The 22,420-nt window shown below is 37.8% G+C and overlaps 1 protein-coding gene across 38 annotated transcripts in view; it reads right to left on the bottom strand.

Moving 5' to 3' along the window:
• Positions 1-22,420, bottom strand: part of ALG2 (ALG2 alpha-1,3/1,6-mannosyltransferase) — a 588,615-nt gene that overhangs the window by 422,487 nt on the left and 143,708 nt on the right. The gene's annotated exons all lie outside the window — the stretch shown is intronic.

Raw genomic sequence — 22,420 nt, forward strand, 5'->3', positions numbered from 1 at the left:
TGTGTTTGATTTTTTTCTCCAATTTCTATTAGCATTATATAAAAAGGGAAGTGGGAAATGTGAAGTCTTCTGTTGTTGCAAACACATGTGACTCTCATCTAAATGGCATTAAAATTGTTCAGACATTGAAATGAAAGCAAATGTGCGTGTACCTATCACATTACGTAGGGAAACCAATGTAGGCTGAGTTGTATGTCACCAAATGCCCCACATGTGACATACAGGGAAAATGACATAATCCAAGTATTCAGCAAAAGCAGCCCACAGTAACAAATGCATCATTTCTGAAGAGGAAGAGAGAACAGATGGCTCAGCAAGCAATTGTAGAACAGCCAGCTTCCCCCTCCACACCTCCAGAACCAAACTGCCTCCCATTGCCTCTCCTAGGCCCTGGGGAAACTCAGAGGCAAAACACTTAAGGACCACATTAGCAGCAGCCATGGCAAGAGAAGTCCTAGGTCACAGTGCCCTGGGCTTGGACTCAAAGGACCTATGTTCACAGCCAGATTCTTCCTCTTACCTTCAATGTTACCTTAAACAAGTTACTCAATTTCCTTAAATTGTATTTCCTCATCTCTAATACCAGACTAGGAGGACACCACAATGTTAAAGGAGGTACCAAAATGAAAGTGCATCATGAACTACAATGTACTCAGCAAATGTTAAAGCTCATTAGTTAAAAAATACTGATTGGATGAAACTAATAGAAGCCAACCTGAAACCTAATAGCATATACTACATGCAGTGTTCAAAGAGTTCTAGTCCTGATCACAGTTTCACAGTTCCTTTTCAAGAATGGTCAGTGAATTTTGGTTGTCTCTGTGTTAAAAAGTCACCATGATTTTATTCTTACTGCAAGAGAGAGATAAATCTATTTCATTCATTACTCGTTCAATAAACATTTATGGAGCATCCATGCTAAGCTATAGACTAGCTAAGTGACAAAAGATATAGCAGCTCTTTGGCCACTAATTTTTTAAAAGATAATTGCCTTTCTCTTATGTTTCTACTGCTTAAAGGGTAAGCATGGTGGGGAAAAAATTAACTACATCAAGAAGGCTAGAGACGGACATTTCTGGATGATTTGTGTATCAGTGTAAGAAATAATAATGACTTACATTCCTAGTGTTTCAAAAAAATGATTTCATAGATGTTAACTGATTTAATTCTCACACTAGCTCTACAAAGCAGGAATTATTTGGAGCCTGAATGCAAATCCAGCTACTCTGACTTCAAGTCCAAAACAATTCCCACTATACTCTACTGCCCCTCATTTTAAAGCCAGGGGACATAAGGGTAGGAAGAGAAAAGTATCCTCTGGCAAGATAAATCATAATTTTTTTCAACACTCTAGGGGGTGTTGTTGGGAGAGGTTCCTAGAATTCTACTATCCTCAAACTTCATAAATGGTAGAGAAAAACAGCTAAAACAGGCATTAGGAAAAACCATTAAAATGAGACTAAGTTACATCAACAATCCCTTTTGCTACTGTTTTAATCCCACACAATACATTTAATTTATTTGTTTATTCACTGACATTCTGCTAACTGCAGAAGAAACTCCCAAAAGCTAAGACTAGACCAAAATAGTAGAACACTACTAATTGGTGGATCAATAAAGTACTCCATTCTGTTTGCATAAATAGACATTTTGATGGCAATCCTTTGCTTTGATGGCAACAAAAATAGATTAACTGGGTCCTTAATAGATGTATATAATAAGAACTGCAGACAATATGCCCTGAAGATTGTCATTCTTGTCTTTAGGCAGATGGTAGAAATGGAGGAAGGGGGAAATGATGGGAAAGAACTTTCCTAGAGCAGCTGTTGCATGTGGGCACCATTCTGGGTGCTTCACATGATTTAACTCTTCGAAGCTTCATAATAACTCTCACTACAGTTTTACAAATGAGGAAACAGAGTTTCAGATCAGTTAAGACCCAGTTCCATCTCCTTGCCCCACTACCTCACATTATCTTTGAAATGATCTGTTGTGGAGGGGCCAGAGAACTGGTGTGTGACAGGGGAGCACTATGGCTCCTGATACTCCTTGGAAATGTTAGGACTCCAGCGTCATGATTCAGGAAGTCGATGTACTGCCAAGGTGCAGTACACTTGAGACCCCTTAGCCTGTGCACAGAGTAGTCCCAGAGAGAAATAAAGGATAACGAGGCTTAGAAATATAAAGTTGGGAGCTAGGGAGGCAGAAAGAGAAACACAAGATGTGAAAAAAATCAGAAAAGCACAAATGCATAAAAGTTAAGCATGTGTTTAAAAAGAATAAGTGCAAGACAAAAATGGCAGTATATTAGGTGGAATTAACTATTTTTATTAATGATTACAAAACATGACATATTTTACAGAAATTAGAAAGTACATAAAAGTATAAAGAAGATGGGTAAGACAGGATGGGAAAATCACCATAATTCCACATTGATGCGATTAAATGTTCTTTATTTTAACATTTTAGCATATTTTCTTCTAATCTGGGAACTTTTTATACAATTGAAATCATACTTGAACATGTAATTTTGTATGCTGCTTATTTAGTTTAACATTATTATGAACATTTGCCTAAGCATTTTAAAACTCCTATATCTGTTCTTGCATTCCACTGAACCATGGACACCAAGGGCAAGGTCAATATTTTATTTATTTTTTTAATATTTCCATATAACTCAGAACAGTTGTTTTCAGAGTAGCTATTCAAAAAATATTTACTGGGTGGAATATGAACACCAGTGCTCTCTCATCACCCCTTAATTTGCTAATCCTCTGAAGCCCTTTGTCTACAGTTAATTCTATGGTACTTTGTGTCTGCTCTCAGGATGCTTTATAATATCTGCTTCAAATATGTATGTTACCCCTAACTAGACAATGTGTTTTATGGGGAAAAAGTTCATCTCTTCAATTCCTCTCATATTCTTTGCTCTCCATCTTCACCAACAGTGCCTGTCATATTGTTCCTTCCACACAAGGCAATCTAATCTCATTAAAGATAGACTATAGCTATAAAAAATTCTAAGAACTAGAACACAATTTTATCAGTGATGCTTCTCCTAGCACCAAGAGAGCTTTGATTTTTTTTCCCAAAGTTGCAGTCCCTAGTATCAAATCCTCTTTATGCTTTCCTTTTCCCCTTCTTTTCCCCTCACAGTAAACTGAAACTATATACAGGAGAGAGAGAGAGAACTGGAAAAATCTGTAGCAATGAACAATGTATAAATGAGAAATTAGAATATGATCTTTTTTTATTTGTACTCTTGATAAGTCATGAAAACTGAATTATTCAAATATGGAGTGAATTTTAAAAGGTAAAATATTCAGAACAAGGGAGAAAATATTATCTTCTGCTCTGTGATGTTCAACTCAAAAAAACAAACGTTATAAAAGAAAATTAAAAGTGAAATGCCAAGAAAGGTGATGGGCATCAAAAACATAAGCAATTATTAAGGGAGCTGATTTTCATGTAGGAGATGGATTAGATGATATAGGGCCTGGTAAGTCATCGAACATCCATGGCTTTTCTCCAAAGGAGATGGCAAGTGGGTTTTGAGGAGAAGAGTGATGTGATATGGGTTTTGGGGGGATCACTATGCTGAGAATAGACTATGAAGAGGCAAGAGTGGAAGCAGGAAGACCAAGTAGAAGGCATTGCAAAACCCAGAATATATGACTCCAAAGGATAGAACTTCCATCATGCAGAAGTCATACGCAGGCATGGGGTATAGGCTTACTCAGCAGGCAATGAGCTTTTAGCCATCAAAAGTGTACAAGCAGAAAAACACTCATCAAGGATACTGCAGAGGTTGGCTTTAAACTTTAAAGTCATTTCCAACATTGAGATTCCATGAACATTGCCCACAAGCTACTTATACCCTCAAGAGACCTTAATAACTCCATAATGCTGTTAACAATTAATTTTATTATAAAGGTATAATATTTTCACTGTAGGAAATTAGAAAATAGATATATAGATAAGCAAAAGAAAATAAATAAAAATACAGTCCTAACATCCAGAGACACTCACAGTTAGGACCTTGGTATGTATTCTTCCATTACATTTTCTTGGCATATATATCTTTAGATAGATAGATAATACAAAGCATAGGTTTTTTCCTAACTAAACAAGATTACTACCTTTACAGTATTTTATAACATTTTAAAATCAAATGCATGATGAATATATTCTTCTGTCAATTCATGTTTTCTGCCAGAATTAGAAACCCCCTATAGATAGCCCCTATAGCAGCCTTGAAGCAATGAGTAATGTAAATAAGATAGAAACTGGCAAGATATACATTGTCTTAGGAGATTAAAATAATGAGAAGATGCCTTCCTCATGAATGTCTCCCACCTAGCTTTAAGAGGAATATTTTGAACCATCTCCCATACAATATTTCATGGTCCTCTGTCAGTTTCAGCACCTTCCCCTCCATCACCATAACAAGCTATGTCCCAAGTCAAAAGACAGGAACACAATCAGAAGAGAGTAAAGGAATACCTGTCATCCTAATTGAGCCTCAGAGGTCTCATCTTACTTTTCCTTTGTTACCTCTGGGTATCTTATATTACACCAGTCATTCATTCCATGCACACTTAAAAGTTTCCAAATGACTCTGAGCTTTATTTACCACCTTGGCACCAAAGGTAATACTTTGGTATTTCCTCACATACAGTATTTGTAGATTCATATGACAACAAATATTTATTGAGTATATACAATATACCAGGCACTGTTCTTGACATTTGAGATAAAGCAGTGAACAAAAGAGGAAACATCTCTGTCCTAGTGGAGTTTTTATTCTTTTTGGAAGGAATAGACAATAAAAAATAATTAAGTGTTTTAGATGGTAATAGCTGCTATGGAGGGAAAGAAAGCAAGGATAGAGAATAGGTAGTGACATGAAGGACTGTGATTTTAAAGTAGAATGGGCAGGAAACTCCTTGACACAAAAGATAGCTTTAGTGAAAAGACTGAAGAAGGAAGGAAGTGAGCCATAAGGGGAGTAGAGGAAGAGTACTCCAAGCAGTGGCCCAGAGGCAGCAAAGTACTTGGCCATGTTATAGCATCAATTTGGAGGCCAATGTGGGTGGAATAGGGTGAGGATAAAAGTGATAGAAGATGAGGTCATAAAAGGTACCCAGAGTCACGATCACACAAAGCCTTGTGGATCATGGAAAGTCTTGGACTTTTCTCTGCAGGAGGTGGTAATCATTGATGAGCAGAGAAGAGGGACATGATCCTACTTGAGTTTTGGGAACATCATCTTGTTGAGATTAGGTAACAGAGGTCAAGAGTGGAAGCACAAAGACCATGTAGGAGGCTGGAACAATCCAGGAGATAGTGGCTTGGACCAGAGGGTGGCAGCATGGGTGGCAAGAGGCAGTCAGATTCTGCCTAGACTTTGAATTCACAGCCTTGGCATATGGTAACAATTTTAAGAAAGAGAAGAGAGTCAAGCATGTCACCCAAGTTTTGTCCCTGGAAACAAAAAATAGTTACTGTTTACTTTAAAGGATAGAACAGTGGAAAGAGCAGGTTTGCAGTGGAAGTAATTAGGAATTCAGTTTTGGACATGTGAGTTGATTAGCCATAGAAGTGGAGATATCAAATAAATAGTTGGATATGTTAGTCTGAGTCTAGCAGAGAGGTCCAAGTTAGAAATTTGGGAGTTATCAGCACATAGCTGGTATCAGGAGCCATAGATTAGAAAAGATGACCAAGGTAGTTAAGTGTAGATAGAAAATAAATAGATCCGAGAATTGACTACGAGGTCATGCCAGTATTGAGAAGGCAGAACCCAGGTGGCAGAACCAGCAAGGGGAGGGGTGGGACATCAGACGAATACCAATATACATAATGCCCTTATGTTACCCATCCAGCACACCTCAGGGTTTTGCCTCATTCAAGCCCCAGAAGCACCAAGAAAGAAAACTCACTCAACTAAGACCCCTCACACTGGGAACAGGGAGAAGTAGCTGAAGACCATCTGTCCTGGTTTTTCATCTTTCATGGGCACCTTCCAAAAGCTTGTCCACCCACTAACACCTTCCTTTATTCTGGCCCAAGCAGATTGACTGTCCCATTCCCATGACCCTGCCCAACCTCAATGACCTGGGTCAAGAATAAGAGAGCAGAACCTCAATATCTAACCTCACACCTGAGTGTCACAATGACCCTTGAAGTACATAAATATATATGTGATCATATCATGTGCACTTAAGAACTAAGAAAAGCTTCTACCTTTAAATGAAATGTCTTAGTCCTCCTAAAAGAACAGTGCTTATTGAGATAAATGAAAAGAGGGTGGTTGTTTTAAATCAGTATGACTAATGTTAAAAAACAGCTGGTAAGGAATACTAGGTAATCACATACACACAAGCTACCAACTGGGAACATTACAGTGTTATACCTACCATAATTTAGCTCTCCCTCCCTACGTAGTCACTCAGAGTGGCAGCTGCAATCTTGGGCTTTGCACATTAGAGACCATTAGGAAAAGCAGCATGATTCATCATCTTCTGCTTGTTTTATTTTAACTTAGTCATTTGGGGGCAGATCTTCTGAGGCACTAACAATAGTCTGAGACTAGATTGATTTTCTTCCTTAAATAACTTGTAGACTTTTTTTTAACTGTTGAAATTTCTGCCATTTCAGATAAAGGCGCATAAAACCTTAGAAGTGTAAGAGAACATGGAGATCACTTAGAACAATCTCTCACCCTCATCAAACTATCCTCAATAAAATTCCTAGCAACTATTCAGACTCTCCTTGATTTCCTTCAGTGATGGGAAGCTCATTACTCATAAGAGAGGTTATTTTTATTTTTCAGATATTCTCCTTAGAATATTTTCTTTAATATGTTCCTATATGAATCATTGGTTTTTCATATTTCCTTAGAGATTAATTCAGGAAGAAATTATGCTCTTATCTACATAATACATCTTCAACTGGGGCAGACTTTATTTTGTTTTGTCTCTTTGTTTCTGGGATAAGCATTTGCATTTCTCCAGATTTCCCTTTAGAATCCTCAGCATCCCAGACACTCTCCTTTGCTTGAATATCTCTCTTGGAAAATGGTGTAAAATTTAACACAAGCCTCCAGATGCAATCAAGCTAGGGCACAGTATGAATGGACACTGTGGGCACAATGCTTCTACAGATACAACTTTAGCTTTCTTGGAAACCATGTTACAATATTGCTGCATCTGGGTTTGTGGTCACAAAAGTTCTCGGGATCATTTTCAAATAGCCTGTTTTGCTTTTCAGGATGTCCCAGTTCTAAAACTCAAGGACTTGCTTTTTAACCTAAACCCATTATTTCCTACTTAGTTTTCATTTTGTAGGCTTTACCCCAACATTTCAGGTATTAAGACCATTTAACTATATCCACTGTCTCTCCCAAATTCTTACCCTCAAAAAATGTGAGAAATATCTTCAATGGCTCCATCCTGATGATAGTTCTGGGTATACAAGAATAGAGCAGAGGAGTAGAGACATCAATCTTCTTATCAATCATCTCTGGAGAAGTTTTATAAATCAGCTGTTGAACCACAGCCTAATGGTAAAAGCATTCCCCAGCTACCAGAGAACTGCATATCTTGATGGAATTCTCCCAATTTCCCATAAAAATTTTTTTACAGGATAATGTGTTGCCTTACACAAAGGTACTTCCTAAGAGGCAGCCCTTGGATCTCACCATTGCATTTCATGTAAGGATGCAATGGTTTACTAAATGACATACATCAGAGGACCCACAGAAGTTTCTTCCTGCTCTCAGAACTATTTTTCTTCCTTATAGACAATTTTATTTATGATGTTTCCTCTTTGCTTGGACTGTTAGGAAGCCCACAGAAAAATTTGTAAGCTACCTCTAGAAAGGGTACAGAGTATGGAATAACAGAATCACCTAGCATACTTCTATGGAACAACCACACACTCGTGGCTTCATCTTATTCTCCCTAACCTTTTATTACTTTACCATAATTTCCTCATATATCCCCCCTCCCCTCCAACTTATCAAATTTAAATAAATTCAACAAACCACCAAAAATCTTGGTAAAATAAAAATAAGAACAGAGACTAGACAGAAAATCCAGACCACATTTTTCTATGTATTTTATCCACAAGGATAACATGAGAATTTTGTTATATGTTTTGCTGCATCAAAATGCAGTATGTCAACAGCATTACTGTGATTCACAGGACTTACAGTCATTTAAAATAAAGAAGAAGACAAAAAATAAAATAAAAATAAAGGAGTTCCCTTCACGGCTTAGCAGAAACGAATCTGACTAGCATCCATGAGGATGCAGGTTCGATCCCTGGCCTCACTCAGTGGGTTAAAGATCCTGTGGTGCTATGAGCTGTGGTGTAGGTTGCAGACATGGCTCAGATCTGGCATTGCTGTGGTTGTGGTATAAGTCAGCAGCTGTAGCTCTGATTCGATCCCTATCTTGGGAACCTCCATATGCCATGGGTGCAACCCTAAAAAGACAAAAAAATAAAATAAAAATAAAGAGGAAATGTCCTAGTCCTAGTGAATCCACACTAGGTCCTAACAATCACTACTTTCTTTTCCAAATGCTTACAATCATAAATATAATTTCATTTTTAGAATTTATCCATAATTGATATCAATCTGGCTACTCTGTCATTTTGTGAGGTGGGGGGGTACATATTTTGTTCTTCATTTAGAAATTTGGAATATTTGCTCATTCCGAGTGTTCTGGAATCCCTCCTATTCTCCATGTCTTATCAAAAATCACTGATAACAATTCTTAACTGCCAGTAATTTCAGTATTCCAGGGAAAATAATAAATGCAGTGAACTTTATATTTAAGCCCTAGAAAAATTAGGAATCATTCTTTTGAGAATAAGGTTTGAACTATGTTACAAGCTGTTAGAGCAGTTAAATTACAATAATTAATAGTTTGTGCAAATAATTTTACCCCAATTGTAAGTTTCAAAGGCGGAGTTCCCATTGTGGCCCCTGGGAACTAGCATCCATGAGGATGCGGGTTCGCTCCCTGGCTTTGCTCAGTGGGTCAGGGATCCAGCGTTGCCATGAACTATACTGTAGGTTGCAGACTTGGCTCGGATCTGGTGTTGCTGTGGCTGTGGCCTAGGTTGGCAGCTGTAGCTCCGATTCGACCCCTAGCCTGGGAACTTCCTTATGCCAAGGGTGTGGCCCTAAAAAGCAACAAAAAGAAAAAAAAGTTTCAGAGGAAAGGAATAAGAGATGTTAGGGAATTAAAATTGAGTACTCACTAAGTATAGGTACTATGCTGGATGGTTTACATGTTTTCTTACACTACATTAATAATCTATGATTTTAGTAATTGTTCATTTTATAGATGAGAAAAGTAGGTTTCAGAGAGGTTAAGTGGCTTCCCCAGATCACAAAGATAAACTACAAATCTGGATCTTAAATCCAAAGCCCATACATTTTCCTCATATCAGAGAAGTGAAATTAAGAGGAATAACTAAAAATGGTTCGCCAGTCATAATCGTTATCGGATTGGAAGATGACAGGAGGTTTGCGCCTTTCTTGGTAATCTTATTCCTTCAGCACAAAAGTCAAGCCTAGAGATTAGAAAACCTACATTAAACAAGAATTTTGTGTCTCTAAGAATAGTAAAGTTCAAATATTCTCTCTCCAGGGTACTAAAAGCTGGCAAGGTGACTCATACCAAAGGCTGAGGAGGAAACTCTTAGTAAGAGTTAAGCCCTCATGCCCAAATATGAAAAAATAGAAAGTGTACTTAGAGCAGAGTGAAGGAAATAAAAACTAATTAAAAGTTAGATCATACAACGGCATTAGCATTATAGCTCGGTATCTCTACTTAGCTGCTACATCTCCTTACATGTGCTTTAAATTGCAGCCATAACATAAGAGTGTGTAGAAGAAGAGACTGATTCAGGAGGCTAGGGTAGGTTTCAGATATCTCTCCTTTCATAATTTTTTCTAGCTAATTCTAGTGCCCATATCCAGGTGAGAAGTTTGGACCATTGATTTTGCACAGAATGCTGTCCCAGCATCTAGGAAAAAGCAAAGCAAAGATGTCTTCTAAATTTGAGATGAGTAAATAATTAACATGTAAGAGGTTGTATAATTTTCTGTAGAAGTAACCCATCCTAAGAAAAGTTTACAAATGTGTTGCTAAAACTAGTATGATTTCTCAGGTCTCCATCACACACCAAAGTATTTCCCAATTCATTTGTGATGACTAGATTACATTTCTAGAAAGATGTGACTAGAATGCATTAGAGGTGAAGATAATAGTGACATATCTGATCACATTGTTACTTTGCACAGGTTATTTCTGAGAAGTGATACAAGAATGAATTAGATAACAAACAACAATTTATCAATTTTTATCTCACAGAATACAAGGAAAGGAATGTTTCCATTATAGAAGAGCTACATTGATTCCTTGCATAGAGCCATACCCACCACAAAAAGGACAATCCAACCAGGTGATTCTGCCCGCCATAAATAACCCTTTAAGGCATACAACTTTCTGTTCCATTTTTATCCCTTCCTTTCTATTCTAGGTATTTATAATAATGGCTGTACTCAATCAGACCCAAGCTTAGTGAGACTTCAGGGGCCTCATCCCATTGGAACCCTATTGTATGTCATTGATTCCCTAACCCTAGAATCTGGTAGCTTTCATCATTTTTTGGCAGCAGCCACCAACACAAAAGCAATAGCCCTCATATTCCGAGTATCTACAATGTTCCAGGCAGGCAGTGGCTCAACTGGTTTCATAATTAATCTCTCAGAGCTCATTACAATCCTACAAGTTTATTAATACTCTCAATTTAAAGATGAAGAAACCATGTCAGCGGGCCAGTATTTGGCAGAACTAGAACTGAAACCCAGGTATGTCCAATTCTAAAGCCCATACTTTCTCATTGCTCCTCTAACTACAGAATATCCTCTTCGTCTCCAACACTCACACCTCTGATCTTTTCTCAGTATTAAGTACCCTGAATTGGCCAAAATGTATCTCTTTAATGACTTAGGATGCTTCTGCTCTTACATTACAGTTCCAAGTAGTAGTAAATCTAACTTAAACTGGCTTAAATGTTCAAGGCAGTTTGTTTGGTTCACGCAACTGTAAAGCTTCAGAGGTAGGGAAGCAGCAAGCATGCTCTGCTCAGGACTCCAGTCCCGTTTCTCTGACATTCTGTTGGCTATGTTTGACTCCATAAGTTGGCTTTGCAAGATGGTTACAAGCAATTGCACCGTGGGTCACATTCAAAGAAAAGAAAGTGACACTTCAGAGAACACTGAAAAAAAATTACTAAGGTCCATTCTGATGACCTCCCTAAACCAGTGTCAATGGCCAAGGGCATAAATACACTATGGCTGCCTTGGGTCTCTGTTCTTCATTTCCAGAACAATTTCTAGTAAGACAGGTAAGAATGCCCACCTTGATGGGTAAGAATGCCCAGCAAGACGGGTAAGAATGCCTACCTAGCAAGATGGGTAAGAATGCCCAGCTTGGTTAGACCAGTGGTTCTCCACCCTGGCTGTACATCCACATCATCTCATGAGTGGCAATACACTACCAAATTTTCAGGTCCCACTTCTGATCAGGTAAGGGCGGTGCCCAAGTGTCTATAATTTTGTTAAATTTTCCCAGTAACTGGAATGAGCACCTGAGTTAGAAGCACCTGGCTTTACATTAACCAAGCCCCACTCCTGAAGTTAGGAGTAGAGTCAATCCCACCCACACCATTAATTCCTCTAGGGTGAAGCAAAATGGGTGAGAGAATAGGGAAAGGGTAGTCTCCATGACCTTTACAGCATTTACCATGCTATTACAACTGCTTACATTAATTGTGTCTCTTCTCTATACCCTAAACTCCTCGGTGAAATAAATTTTGTCGATATTACTCATCACTCTATCCCCAGAACCTGGCAAATACCTGGTATCTAGTAGTACATGGCCTTAGAAACCTTTTAATGAGTGAATGAAACTCAGACTCTATTGGGCTGGCATGAACAAAGGAGCCCTATTCTCCTTTAAATGAATCAGGCATCAACCAAAGGTTAATCTCAGTGTGCACTGTCACTCCCAGCTCAAAACTCTTGGGGTTCTCCTCTGCTTTCATCATAACCTCCAGCAACTGTGCCATGTGTTAAAAGCCCTCTGCAGTTTATCCTTTCATTGCCTCTCCAGTCTCATCTCTAAGGATCATCTGCATCCAGAAAAACCTCATCAGGGGAGTTCCCGTCGTGGCGCAGTGGTTAACGAATCCGACTAGGAACCATGAGGTTGCGGGTTCGGTCCCTGCCCTTGCTCAGTGGGTTAACAATCCGGCATTGCCGCGAGCTGTGGTGTAGGTTGCAGATGCGGCTCGGATCCCGCGTTGCTGTGGCTCTGGCGTAGGCCGGTGGCTACAGCTCCGATTCAACCCCTAGCCTGGGAATCTCCATATGCCATGGGGAGCGGCCCAAGAAATAGCAACAACAACAACAACAACAGACAAAAGACAAAAAAAAAGAAAAAAGAAAAAAGAAAAACCTCATCATTAACAAATTCCTCTCAAATGCATCCTACCTACAGGAGGTGTCCTCTTTCATTTTTTTTTTTCTTTTTGCCAACACAGAGAATGGTTATTAAATAATCCTATTTTCATTTAAAAATTCAACTGATATTCTGTCCAAAGCAGGGTCCTGTATGAAGAGTAATAATAACAACACTTAAAACAATACTAATACATTTGCAGCATCTATATAAGTAAGGTACTGATCACAGCACTACTTACGTTACACATTTACTCATTCAATTATCCCAATAGCCTTATAAGATGGGTATGAGTATTATTCCTACTCTCCCAGGTGGGAAAATTTACACACAGGGAGATTGTGTGACCTACCCAAAGAAACACAACTAGTGAGTGGCAAACCAAGAATTTAAGCCCAAGTCCTCTGAATCCAGAATCCAGGCATTTAACCTCAACAACCTTGACAGTTATTAAGAGAGCAAGAAAGGCGTCGCAAGATGATGGCAGTGGCAATGAAGAAAAAAGGTCATCTGTTTATTTACGGAAAGAAACTATAAATCAAAGAAGAGCAGTGAAAACTCCTTGGCTTACAGCAAATAGTGAAAATGAACCCAACTGCCATATTATAGGACAGGAGAGAAATCTTGGCAGAGTACAGGTACCTTAAAAGGATGAGACTTTAAACAGAGATTTTTTTTTAAGAGCTTAAGATTAATAATATCCTGGGGGCTACCTGGAGAGAGTTTGAATGTGAGTGTGGCTGGGGTCAGAAACATGTGATAATCTAAAGATCAGGGTCCAAGGTCCATTGTCTAATACCTGAGCTGGACTTTAACTCGAAAATAAAAAATTCAACAGCAGAATCAAGGTCTCAGAGGCCCAGGCCATGTGGGATGCATCCTCTTGAGAGAGGGCCCTGGATTTCAGAAGTCTAGAAATGTGTATAGAGAAATAAGGCAAAACACAGCAGGTGATGCCAGCTGGAACCTTCTCTGTTTTATTCATGCCTCGTTGGCAGACGGCTGGTTCCCAGGAGGTGGCTGAATCTCACAAGGTTCAGATGTTAGAGGAAACAAATAACTAATTGTGCTGAACCTCAGCTTGGATTCATTCTGGGGTGTGGACAAGCATTTGTGTCTCCAGAGCTTGCAGTGAAGTGGAAAGCATGTATTATCCAGCTTGGTGATCTGAATTGAACAGAATAATTGAACTGTTGCCAAATTTGTGGGTGATTAGATGTCCTGTGTGAGCCCGGACAGTCCTGAGAGATCATGATAATTGTCAAGCATGTCCTACACTTGAAAAGTAAGGCATGGCCCTCCTTTCCACTAGTAACACATTAATGCATCTCTCTAAAATGAAATTTAAGTTTGGTTAAATTCTTGCAGAATCTACGTGTATTTTCATCTTCTATATTCTTCTACCTAGATGAGTAACAAGTTTGCTCCCTGCTGTGTAAAAGAACACTTCCCTTTATTTGCTTTAAAACTACCTATTTGATGTATCAAGCCCTGCCCTCCGGTTCTAGTTCAATTCAGAGAGGACAAAATTAGAACAGTTACTGAACACTCCCTTTTCTGCAAATCCTTTTTTTTTTTTTTTTTTTTTGCCCCTTAACTACATTTTTATTTTTTTTTATGATTTCTATTTTTTCTATTATAGCTGGTTTATAGTGTTCTGTCAATTTTCCACTGTACAGCATGGTGACCCAGTTACACATACACATACACATGCTTTTTTCTCACATTATCACACTCCATCATAAGTGACCAGACATAGTTTCCAGTGCTATACAGCAGGATCTCATTGCTAATCCATTCCAAAGGCAATAGTCAGCATCTATTAACCCCAAGCTCCCCATCCATCACTCCATCCATCCCACTCCATCCCCCTTGCTCTTGGCAACCACACGTCTATTCTCTAAGTCCATAATTTTCTTTTCTGTGGAAAGGTTTATTTGTATAATATATTAGATTCCAGTTTTAAGTGATATCAGATGGTATTTGTCCTTCTCTTTCTGACTTATTTCACTCAGTATGAGAGTCTCTAGTTCCATCCATGTTGCTGCAAATGGCATTATTTTGTTCTTTTTTATGGCTGAGTAGTATTCCATGGTGTATACCACTTCTTCCTAATATACTCATCTGTTGATGGACATTTGTGTTGATTCCATGTCTTGGCTATTGTGAATAGAGCTGCAATGAACATGAAGGTGCATGTGTCTTTTTCAAGGAAAGTTTTGTCCAGATAGATGCCCAAGAGTGGGATTGCTGGGTCATATGGTAATTCTATGTATAGTTTTCTAAGGTACCTCCATACTGCTCTCCATAGTGGTTGTACCAGCTTACATTCCCAGCAACAGTGCAGGTGGGTTCCCTTTTCTCCACACCCCCTCCAGCACTTGTTACTTGTGGACTTATTAATGATGACCATTCTGACTGGTGTGAGGTAGTACCTCGTAGTAGTTTTGATTTGCATTTCTCTAATAATCAGTGATGTTGAGCATTTTTTTCATGTGCTTGTTGGCCATCTGTATATCTTCTTTGGAGAAATGTCTATTCAGGTCTTTTGCCCATTTTTCCATTGGGTTGTTGGCTTTTTTGATGTTGAGTTGTTTAAGTTGTTTGTATATTTTAGAAATTAAGCCCTTGTCCGTTGCATCATTTGAAACTATTTTCTCCCATTCTGTAAGTTCTTTTTGTTTTATTTTTGGGTTCTTTTGCTGTGCAAAAGCTTGTCAGTTTGATTAGGTCCCATTGGTTTATTTTTGCTTTTATTTCTGTTGCTTTCAGAGAAAAAACTGACTACATGGAGACTAAACAACATGCTACTAAAAAACCAATGGGTCAATGAGAAAATTAAGAAGGAAATTAAAAAATACCTCGAGACAAATGATAATGAAAACTCAACCACTCAAAATTTATGGGATGCCACAAAAGCAGTGCTCAGAGGGAAATTCATAGCAATACAGGCCTTCCTCAAAAAAGAAGAAAAATCTCAAATCGACAACTTAACCCACCATCTAAATGAATTAGAAAAAGAAGAACAAACAAAACCTAAAGTCTGCAGAAGAAAGGAAATCATAAAGATCAGAGAGAAAATCAATAAAATAGAGATTTAAAAAAAAACAATATAAAAAAATCAATAAAACCAAGAGTTTTTTCTTTGAAAAGGTAAACAAAATAGATAAACCTCTGGCTAGATTCACCAAGAAGAGGAGAGAAAAAAACCAAATAAACAAAATCAGAAATGAAAAAGGAGAAGTCACAATAAATACTACAGAAATACAAAAAACCATGAGAGAGTACTATGAACAATTGTTTGCTAAAAAATTTGACAACCTAGAAGAAATGGACAACTTTCTAGAGACTTACAGCCTGCCAAAACTGAATCAAGAAGAAATATATCAACTGAACAGACTAATCACTAGAAACGAAATTGAATATGTTATAAAAACACTCCCTAAAAATAAAAGTCCAGGACCAGATGGCTTCACAGGTGTGAAGTTTACCAAACATACAAAGAGGAACTGGTATCCATCCTCCTTAAACTTTTTCAAAAGGTTCAAGAATAAGGAGCACTCCCAAAGACATTCTATGACACCACCATCACCCTAATTCCAAAACCAGACAAAGATACCACCAAAAAAGAAAACTATAGGCCAATATCTTTGATGAATATAGACGCAAAAATTCTCAACAAAATGTTTGCCAACCAGATCCAACAACATATAAAAAAGATCATACACCACAACCAGGTGAGATTCATCCCAGGTTCACAAGGAAGTTTCAACATATGCAAATCATGGAAGATTGTACTTTCCTAAGAATTTGTCCATTTCTTCTAGGTTTTCTGTTTTATTGGTGTATAGTTGCATATAGTAGTCTCTTTTGATCCTTTGTATTTCTGTGATGTCCATTGTTACTTCTCCTTTTTCATTTCTAATTTTATTGATTTGAGTCCTCTCTCTTTTTTCTTAAGAAGTCTGGCTAAAGGTTTATCAATTTTGTTGATCTTTTCATTTTCATTTCATTGATCTTTGCTATGGTTTTCTTTGTTTCTATTTCATTGTTTTCTGTTCTGATCTTTATGATTTCTTTCCTTCTACTAACTTTAGGTCTTGTCTGTTCTTCTCTCTCTAGCTGCTTTAGATGTAAAATTAGCTTGTCATTTTTCACAGAACTTGAACAAAATATTTTAAAGTTTGTTTGGAAGCACAAAAGACCCAGAATAGCCAAAGTCACCCTGAAAAAGAAAAATAAAGCTGGAGGAATCAGGCTCCCAGATTTGGACTATATTACAAAGCTACAGTCATCAAAACCATATGGTACTGGCACAAAGACAGAAATATAGATCAATGGAACAGGATAGAAAGCCCAGAATTAAACTCATGCACCTACAGCCAACTAATCTATGACAATGGAGGCAAGAATATACAATGGAGAAAAGGCAGCCCCTTCAATAAATGGTGCTGGGAAAACTGGACAGCCACACGTAAAAGAATGAAATTAGAACGCTCCCTAACACCATACACAAAAATAAACTCCAAATGGATTAAAGACCTAGATATAAGACCAGACACTATCAAACTCTTACAGGAAAACATAGGCCAAACACTCGCTGAAATAAATGACAGCAACATCTTCTCAGATGCACCTTTTAGAGTAATGGTAGTAAAAACAAAAAATAAACAAGTGGGACTTAATTAAACTTAAAAGTTTCTGCACAGCAAAGGAAACACTAAACAAAATTAAAAGACAGCCCACAGAATGGGAGGAAATCCTTGCAAATGAATCAACTGACAAGGGATTAATCTCCAAAATTTATAAACACCTTCTGCGGCTCCATACCAAAAAAAAAAAAAACAAACCTCATCAAAAAATGGGCAGAAGATCTAAACAGACAATTCTCCAAAGAAGACATACACATGGCTGAGAAACACATGAGGTACCACCTTACACCAGCCAGAATGGCCATCATCAAAAAGTCTACAAACAATAAGTGCTGGAGAGGGTGTGGAGAAAAAGAAACTCTAGTACACTGTTGGTGGGATAGTAAATTGGTGCAATCACTGTGGAAAACAGTATGGAGAGTCCTCAGAAAACTAAACATAGAACTACCATTTGATCCAGCAATCCCACTCCTGGGCATCTATCCAGAGAAAACCATGACTCACAAAGACACACGCCTCCGATGTTCACTGCAGCACTATTTTCAATAGCCAAGACCTGGAAACAACCTAAATGTCCATCGACAGAGGAGTGGATCAAGAAGAGGTGGTACATATACACAATGGAATATTACTCAGCCACTAAAAGGAATGAAATACCAGCATTTGTAGCAACATGGATGGACCTAGAAATTATCATGCTAAGTGAAGTCAGCCATACAATGAGACACCAACATCAAATGCTTTCACTGACATGTGGAACCTGAAAAAAGGACAGAAAGAACTTCTTTGCAGAACAGATACTGACTCACAGACTTTGAAAAACATATGGCCTCTAAAGGAGACAGTTTGAGGGGTGGGGGGGATGTGCTGGGGTTGCAGGATGGAAATCCTATAAAATTGGATTGTGATGATCATTGTACAACTACAAATGTAATAAATTCATTGAGTAATATAAAAAATACACAAATCAATTAACATCATACACCACATTAACAAAAGAAAAGTCAAAAACCACACGATCATCTCAATAGATGCAGAAAAAAACATTTGACAAAGTCCAACATCCATTCATGGTCAAAACTCTTACTAAAGTAGGTATAGAGGCAACATACCTTAACATAATAAAAGCCATTTACAACAAACCCACAGCAAATATACTACTCAATGGAGAAAAGCTGAAAGCTTTCCTACTAAAATCTGGAACAAGACAAGGATGCCCACTCTCACCACTCTTATTCAACATAGTTTTGGAAGTCCTAGCCATAGCAATCAGACAAACAAAAGAAATAAAAGGCATCCAATAGGAAGAGAAGAGGTAAAATTGTCACTGTATGCAGATGACATGATACTATATATAGAAAACCCTAAGGACTCAACCCAAAACTACTTGAACTGATCAAAAAATTCAGCAAAAAAGCAGGAAATAAGATTAACATTCAGAAATCAGTCACATTTCTGTATGCTAACAGTGAAATATTGGAAAAGGAATACAAAAATACAATACGTTTTAAAATTGCATGCTTATCTGCAAATCTTACACTCAGAGTGGCACAGGTGAAGGGAGAAGGATTGGTGGGTTGGTTATTCCCTTCAAGTAACTCCAAAATCATTGCAAATGCAGGCTCAACTTTTTATAATAGAAATATGTGACCATGGTACTTTTAAAATGACATAAAATCTCAAGTGTTGATGCAATCCATTATGTTGTTGGAATGCAGGGAGGCTTCCTGGTGGAGGCAACTCTCAACTTAACTGTGAAGGTGGAATAAGATTTCAACAGGAATTGAAAATGGTAATCTGAATCCTCTGAGATTCCTTTAGAAGTGAAGTGTGAAATGAATATAAAATAAAAACTTTCAAATTGTATTTATCTGCAGGTGTCCATATGAAGACATCCAGGAGGTAGTTAGCAATTCAGGATTGTAAATACAGGCATGAAATCCACATACCTATGAAGATACAATAAGCAAAGCCATGGAGGTACACAGGATACAGCAGGAGTGGAGAGTAGAAAGAGAACACTGAGCATGGAACCTTGGGGGATACCTGAGTCTGAGGCAGAAACAAAAGTGGAACCAGCAACATGGGCTGAGGATCAATGGTCTCAGGGGACGAGAAAATTCTCAGCATCCCAACAGACAAAGGCCCCTGAAAAAATATCATGTAGGATCAAGACTGAGAAGAAGGCACAGGATTTGACATTTAGAAGACATTGTCAATCTTCATAAGAGCGGCTTTTAGCAGAGCAGGGAATGTGTGGAAGTCTGACCGAAATGCACTAAGAAATGTAAAGGGGAGTTCCTGTCGTGGCTTAGTGGTTAACGAATTCAACTAGGGTTGTGGGTTCGATCCCTGGCCTTGCTCAGTGGGTTAAGGATCTGGCATTGCCGTGAGCTGTGGTGTAGGTGGCAGACGCAGCTAGGATCCCATGTTGCTGTGGCTCTGGAGTAGGCCAGTGGCTACAGCTCCGATTCGACCCCTAGCCTGAGAACCTCCATATGCTGTGGGAGCAGCCCAAGAAATGGCAAAAAGACAAAAAAAAAAAAGAAAGAAAGAAAGAAAGAAAGAAAAGAAAGAAATGAAAAGGAAGTAAGGGGGGTACTTCTTTTTCAATAAGTGGGGTAAAGGGAAGAGGGCATCTTGAATAGAAAACTGAGTCAAAAAAAGAAATTTATTAGTAGTATGCTTCTGCTATATAAATTAGTTGACCAAGAAATTAGGGTTTATAGTCCAAGAGAGAGTATAATACAAATGCAGAAATCATTAATGAACATTATATATGAGTTGTAGGTTTATGATTTTAGTAGGTGTTGTAGATCGTTATTGTGTTTTGTTTTGTTTGTTTTGTTTTGTTTTGTTTTGTTTTTGCCTAGCTCTTTTTTGGTGAACTAAACCTGCTTTAGTAATATGGTTCCAGTGAGGACTACCAGTCTTACTGCACACACACACACACACACACACACACACACACACACACACACACACACACACACAGTGTGTTTGGATCAAGTGACAGGCACATAACCAACTAAGGATTTTTCAAACAGGAGCTAGCAGAAGAAATTGAGTCCTTCTCTAAAAGCAACATTGGAACATGAGCCTGGAAGCTGCTAGAAGCTATGTTTCAAACCTCAAGGAAAAAATCAAGAGTGAGAGAGTAAATTCAATACATACTGAGAAGCAAAGATAGTAGATAACGAGAAAGAAACATGAGAGCCTCACAGATGTTCAAGTCCCTAATTCCAGAGGTCTCAAAGACCCAGCTCTACCCCTGCCATATTGCTGTTTTGCGAGCCTTCCAATATATTTCTCTTTTCATCTAAGCTAAATGAGCTCCCATCACATGAAACTAAGAGCCCTGACTATTATACAAAAATCAGTAAAGGCTGAAGAAGAATTTTTAGAAGTTGCTATTTGTGATTTCCAATGGATGAAAATATTTTCATTATTTTTTAGTTGACAATTGTACATGAGCTAGAGTTAGAAGAACAAGGTAGACACAGAATATGACTTGGTAGAAAACTTAGAAATAATATTAAGTATATAACATTCAGTAGAAGACATTCAGTAAATGTTTGAGAAGTGGAATAGAGTAGGTTTACATATCCTAAATTTGGAGTCAGACTACCTGGATTAAAAGCCTGGCTCCATCATTTACCAGATGTGTGATCTTGGGGAAATTTTCTTTTTGATTGTGGTAAAATACATATAACATAAATATTTGCCACCTTAGCTATTTTAAAGTATACAATTCAGTGACACTGGTACATCAAAATGTTGTATAACCATAGTCACTATCTAGCTCCAGAATATTTTCATCACCCTGAAAGGAAATCCTGTAACCATCAAGTAGTAGTTTCCCATCTTTCCCTACCCCTGGCAACCACCAATCCGTTTCTGTCACTATCAGTTTATTAATTCTGGACTTTTCATGTAAATGGAATCATAATATGCAACCTTTCATATGTGACTTCTTTCACTTAACATAATGTTTTCAAGACTCACCCATCATGTAGCATGTATCAATCCTTTATTTTTTATGGCTGAGTAATACTCTGTTGTATGGATATTCTCCATTCTGTTTATCCATTCACTATGATGGACATTTGGGTTGTTGCCAGCTTTTGACTCTTGTGAATAGTGCTGCTATGAATATTTGTGTACAAGCTTTTGTTTGAACACCTGTTCTCAAATCTTGGCTTTGTGATATGGTAACTCTACGTTTAACTTTTTGAGATACCCCCAGACTGTTTTCTACAGTGGCTGCACTACTTTGCATTTTGTAACAATGTAAGAGGATTCCAATTTCTTCACATCCTTGCCAACACCTGTTATTCATCATGGCTCTTTTTTTTATTATGGCCATCCTAGTAGGTGTGAAAAATATCTGAAAAATAAAGAGACTTTCATAACCCAAGTTAAAGCAGACAGAGCAACAGAGTAGTAAGAAATCTCAAAATGACTAAGTTTTGGGGGAAAGAAAGCTGAAAGAATTGAGAATAGAGGGAAATTTTTTCTGAGGTTGATGAAGCTTAAACTTCAGGGTTCCTCTGTTGTACAAATTCCTCCAGGACCTAACTTTGGACCTAATTTCATATACCTTTTCTTAAGAAGGATTCTAAAATTATATACACCTTGGGATCAATCAAACCCGGATCACTTACCGACTGAGAAAAAGTAAAATTGTCGTCATCTTAAAATCTCATAAGCTGACTCAGTATATTGGTACTTGCTACTGTAGGTGATGGAGCCAAGGCTGGACTTGTACAACTAAATGTCCTAGAAGGGACAGAGTCCAGCACCCAGCAGAGAATGGAGTCAAAGATGGGTAAGATCCCTTCTAAAACTATGATTCCAATTTTTGTTTCACCACTTCTCTGGGGAATAATCCTCAAGAATTTTTTACATTTATTTTTTAATTTGGTAGTTCTTACCCATTGCAATATAGATAGTAGATAGACAGCAAATAGGCAGATACATAGACATATACATATAAAGGATGTAGTCATACACAATCGTAATATGGAACTTCAATACGAGAAAATGTTGATTTAAAACATATTTCAAGCTCCAAGCCTGGTTCTACCTCAAACTACTGCGTTCAGTTTTATTCCACCTTTTAAGGAATATAATTCTTAATCTAAGCAGAAGTTTTAAAAAAGTTGTCTGCCTGCCTCCAGCACCTTTATTTTTAATTTTCTTTCATTTTTTTTTTATAAAATT

This window comes from Sus scrofa, chromosome 1 (assembly GCF_054392235.1).
Source record: "Sus scrofa isolate SSC_HxYL_T2T_F1_AM1 chromosome 1, Sscrofa_HxYL_maternal_Yorkshire_Landrace_v2.0, whole genome shotgun sequence".
NCBI lineage: Eukaryota > Metazoa > Chordata > Mammalia > Artiodactyla > Suidae > Sus > Sus scrofa.